At 38.6% G+C, this 4,632-nt stretch overlaps 1 non-coding gene across 1 annotated transcript; it reads right to left on the bottom strand.

Annotated features, from left to right (window-relative positions):
• Positions 1–1,253: 1,253 nt before the first annotated feature.
• Positions 1,254–1,360, bottom strand: LOC129502984 (U6 spliceosomal RNA). Its single transcript, XR_008663079.1, has one exon. It is a non-coding gene; the product is annotated as a U6 spliceosomal RNA (small nuclear RNA).
• Between the last annotated feature and the right edge of the window lie 3,272 nt (positions 1,361–4,632).

Genomic DNA, 4,632 nt, shown 5'->3' with positions numbered 1-4,632 from the left:
GGAAAAGCAGGGTCCCTGAGGGGAGCCTGATATGGGACTCAATCTCAGGACCCCGGGGTCATGCCCTAAGTCAAAGGCAGACTCAGCCACCCAGGCATCAGTGGGGCAGTTCTTATCCTGATGGGAAGAGGACTAAAAATTTTTTCTTATTATTTTTTAAACATTCGCAGAGTATAACCCTTATATATCTATCACTCAGCTTTGAAAATGTTCAGCATAGAGCCAATCTCATTTCGTTAATAATCCCCAAACACACACATCCCCCTTCCTATTCTTTTAAAAAAACCCAGCATCATTTCATTTCATCTGAAAATACTCGAGATTGTCATATAACTGAATCTAAGTGTAATCCCAGTGTACCCTAGAGAACCAATTGTAAAGTCTGTTATTTATTCAATTGTCTATTTATTTATTAAAATTTTATGGTGTACCTAATATTATTTTTTTTGTTTTTTGTTTTTAAAGATTTTATTTATTTATTTATTTATTTTTAAATAAATTAATTTTTATTGGTGTTCAATTTACCAACATACAGAATAACACCCAGTGCTCATCCCGTCAAGTGTCCCCCTCCGTGCCCGTCACCCATTCACCCCCACCCCCCGCCCTCCTCCCCTTCCACCACCCCTAGTTCATTTCCCAGAGTTAGAAGTCTTTATGTTCTGTGTCCCTTTCTGATATCTCCCACACATTTCTTCTCCCTTCCCTTATATTCCCCTTCACTATTATTCATATTCCCCAAATGAGTGAGAACATACACTGTTTGTCCTTCTCCGATTGACTTACTTCACTCAGCATAATACCCTCCAGTTCCATCCACGTTGAAGCAAATGGTGGGTATTCGTCGTTTCTAATGGCTGAGTAATATTCCATTGTATACATAAACCACATCTTCTTTATCCATTCATCTTTCGATGGACACCGAGGCTCCTTCCACAGTTTGGCTATTGTGGACATGGCTGCTAGAAACATCGGGGTGCAGGTGCCCCGGCGTTTCATTGCATCTGAATCTTCGGGGTAAATCCCTAACAGTGCAATTGCTGGGTCGTAGGGCAGGTCTATTTTTAATTCTTTGAGGAACCTCCACACAGTTTTCCAGAGTGGCCGCACCAGTTCACATTCCCACCAACAGTGTAAGAGGGTTCCCTTTTCTCCACATCCTCTCCAACATTTGTTGTTTCCTGCCTTATTAATTTTCCCCATTCTCACTGGTGTGAGGTGGTATCTCATTGTGGTTTTGATTTGTATTTCCCAAAAATATGGAACGCTTCACGAATTTGCGTGTCATCCTTGCGCAGGGGCCATGCTAATCTTCTCTGTATCGTTCCAATTTTAGTATATGTGCTGCCGAAGCGAGCACCCTAATATTATATTTTGTAAGGCACTATAAATAAGATTTTTAGTAACCTTAAGAAATTAAAATTTCACATCACTTGGTACCTTTTAAAATTCTAAGACTTGGGCCATTAGATGCCTCAAAATTTGCTGAGGACCTAAAGACAGGAGTCATCCTCAATTTCTCACCTTTTCTCAGCAACCCCTCCTCTTTGTCAAAGCCATCCTCAAGTCTATATCAGTCACATCTTCAAATTTCTCTATTTCTCCTCATCTCATCCTATAGTTAGCCACCACTGGCTTTCTGCTGTGCTACCAGTGAGCCTTCCAAATGGTTTTTGTATTTCCATTCTCATCTCTCCATATCCCATTACCTGTCAGGGAGATGTGAACAAAAACATTGAAAACCACAGAAATGCCCATTAACCAAAGAATGGATAAAGTGTGGTATTTTAATATAAGAAAATACTAAACATTTGTTAAAAATTAATGACTAAGAACTCTCCATAGCAGCCTGGATAAATCTCAAAAAATATATTATAGAGTGGGAAAAGAGCAAATTGTGGAAGAATGTGTACAGGTTGGTACCATTCATATCAAATTTTAAAATGTGCAGTGTCAATTATATCTCAATAAAAAATGTCAACAGTGTTACATATATTATTCACAGATATGTATGAGTGTGTGTGTTAAAAACACAAAAACATGGGACACCTGGTTGGCTCAGTGGTTAAGCATCTGCCTTTGGCTCAGGGCGTGATCCTGGAGTCCTGGGATTGAGTCCCACATTGGGCTCCCTGCAGGGAGCCTACTTCTCCCTCTGCCTGTGGCTCTGCCTTTCTCTGTGTGTCTTTCATGAATAAATAAACAAATCTTTTTTAAAAAACATAAAAACATGCATGGGAATTATAAACATAAAATTCAGAATAAGGGCTATCTTTTTTTGTGAGAAAGAGAGACTACATGTCCCTTTGTGTGCACACTGTAGAGGGGGAGTAGGGGGTCAGACAGAGAGGGAGAGAGAGAGAATCCCAAGCAGGGTCCCCACCCAGCACAGAGCTCAATGCAGGGCTCCCTCTCCTGACCCTGAATCATGACCTGAGCCTAATCAAGAGTCAGTGACTTAAACAACTGAGCTACCCACGTACCCCAAAATAGGAGTTATTTTTAAAGGGGGAAGGGAATAAGGTAGAGAAGGGTAACTTGGAGATTTCAAGAAAACAATTTCTCAAGGTATTCATTTTAATGTTACCTATACATTCTTGGATGCCTGAAATATTTTATAATTTAAAAAACATAAAAATGAGATCAAAGTCACAGAAAATTCTCCAATGACTTTTCATTGTTCTTTTTCTTTTTTCATTGTTCTTTAAAACAAATCCAAACCTCTTACGAAGATACAACAGGTCCTATATAATCTGAGCCTCACTACCTCTCTAATTTCATCTCTTCCTATTTCTCCATCAATCATCATGTTCTGACCACATTGGTTTTTTTTCTGTTCTTGAAGAAGTCAAGCTTGTTCCAACCTCAGGACCTTTGTACCAGCTTTCATTTCTACCCTTAGCACGTTGTCCTGTATATCCATCCATTTGGCTTCTTCTCGTTATTCTGGCCTCAGCTCAAGCACTTTTCCTTGACCATCTTATTTAAAGTGGTTTCCATTTTTTTTTGTTTTTTCTCTACATGTCACCCTTTCATTCCCTTAATAGCATTAATTATCCTTGAAGTTCTCTTGTTTATGTATTTATTGACTTACATTTCCTACTAGAATGTAAGCTCCTTGTCTGTCTTTCCCACTGCTGTATCCCTGGCAATTACAACAGTGCCTCATGCATGAGAGACACTTAAGAAATACTTGTTGAATGAGTGAACTTATTCTTCTTCTGAATAACAAGAAAAATCTCCCTTGCTTTCTGTTTGTAAAGGAAGAGAGCCTAGAAACTAAACTACTTTTTTGATTTCTTTTCCAGATGTTACAAGTTTTCCTTACAATCATCTGTGTCAAGGGATAATAAATCCAATTTGTATTTTGATGATAGGCGCTGATATCATCTCCTTTTCGTTGGGCCTAACGTGGACTATAAAATTGGGAGATGTGATTAGTCCGTCTGGACTTTTATGTACTGTCACGTAGCCAATGCTGAGCTGTGTTGCCCTATCTGATCCTCTCTCTAAAACGCTAATCTGGAAACACATAAACCATCAGTTTCTTCCTACAATATAAAAGTAATCCCAAGGGCATTTTGTCACATTACTATTTGTCGTAAGTAGAATTATGAATAATTATCATTGTAGAGTGTTCTTAAGATGTACAGTCTTGAGTGAATTCAACTTTGACCGTTTTTTGACCACAGAGATTCTTTTCTCAGGAATGTCCCCTTCACTAGCACTGACTTCCCTGAGGAGTGGCTCTGCCCTGCAGAGGCTGCCCTGAGACAGTATAGCTCACTCAATTCATTTTCCTCTAGAAGTTACTTCAAATTTTTATTTTTCTAATAAACCAATTTTTTTCTCCTTTGAACCCATGCTGCACATTTCTTGACTTCATCCCTTAATTCAATAAAAATAATAAAAAAAAAAAGTCTTCCAAGATTCGTAAGTTTGATTTTTGGGTTCATAAATGAACGCCAAACATATATGCTTTTCTTCTTTCGGCCTCGGCCTAGCTCTCTAGCTAAGAAACAGAGCATATGTCTTACATTAGAGAATCTTATCAGACTCAGAAGATGTACTCCCATTTCCTGTTCATACCACGCTTATGTGCTGTGGAGCTAAATTATAATCATCGCTGCTGTGCTATTTTTAAAATGCAGTTACAGTTAGAGTTCCTGGCTTCCTTTTAGAACCAGGACCATACTGCCACTTTCTTCTCATCGGTGCTATTTTACAGTATGTATGTGGCTGAAAGAAGAAACATCTTTATGCTAACATCCTTCTGGAAACCAATAACCCTTGCCACCTTGCTGGGAAGTTTATTTGGTGAACGAAGAGGTACAAGAAGTTTCTTTGAAAGCTGAATAAAGTGATTTGATGTCTAAGTCGCATTCATTTATTTATTTAACTTCAAGATGGGGGTGGTGGTGGGAGTTAATCCTTCAAACTAATGAAGAAACAACCTTGTTTTGGAAATGAACAACCTTCGTATATCCTTTAAACCAAGTAAAGAGGGATTTGGCATTTATCTGTTATCTATTTACTCTGGGGGGAAAAAGTAGCTTTGCTTATTTATCGTCGGTGGGAGTTGATATTGGTTGGTTTTTGTTTCCTTGCTTGTAATATCTGGCTGCTTACAAG

The sequence above is a fragment of the Nyctereutes procyonoides genome, unplaced genomic scaffold (genome assembly GCF_905146905.1).
Source record: "Nyctereutes procyonoides isolate TBG_1078 unplaced genomic scaffold, NYPRO_anot_genome, whole genome shotgun sequence".
Lineage (NCBI taxonomy): Eukaryota > Metazoa > Chordata > Mammalia > Carnivora > Canidae > Nyctereutes > Nyctereutes procyonoides.
Note: the sequence above shows the minus strand (reverse complement) of the source record. Positions and strands in the feature narration are given on the sequence as shown.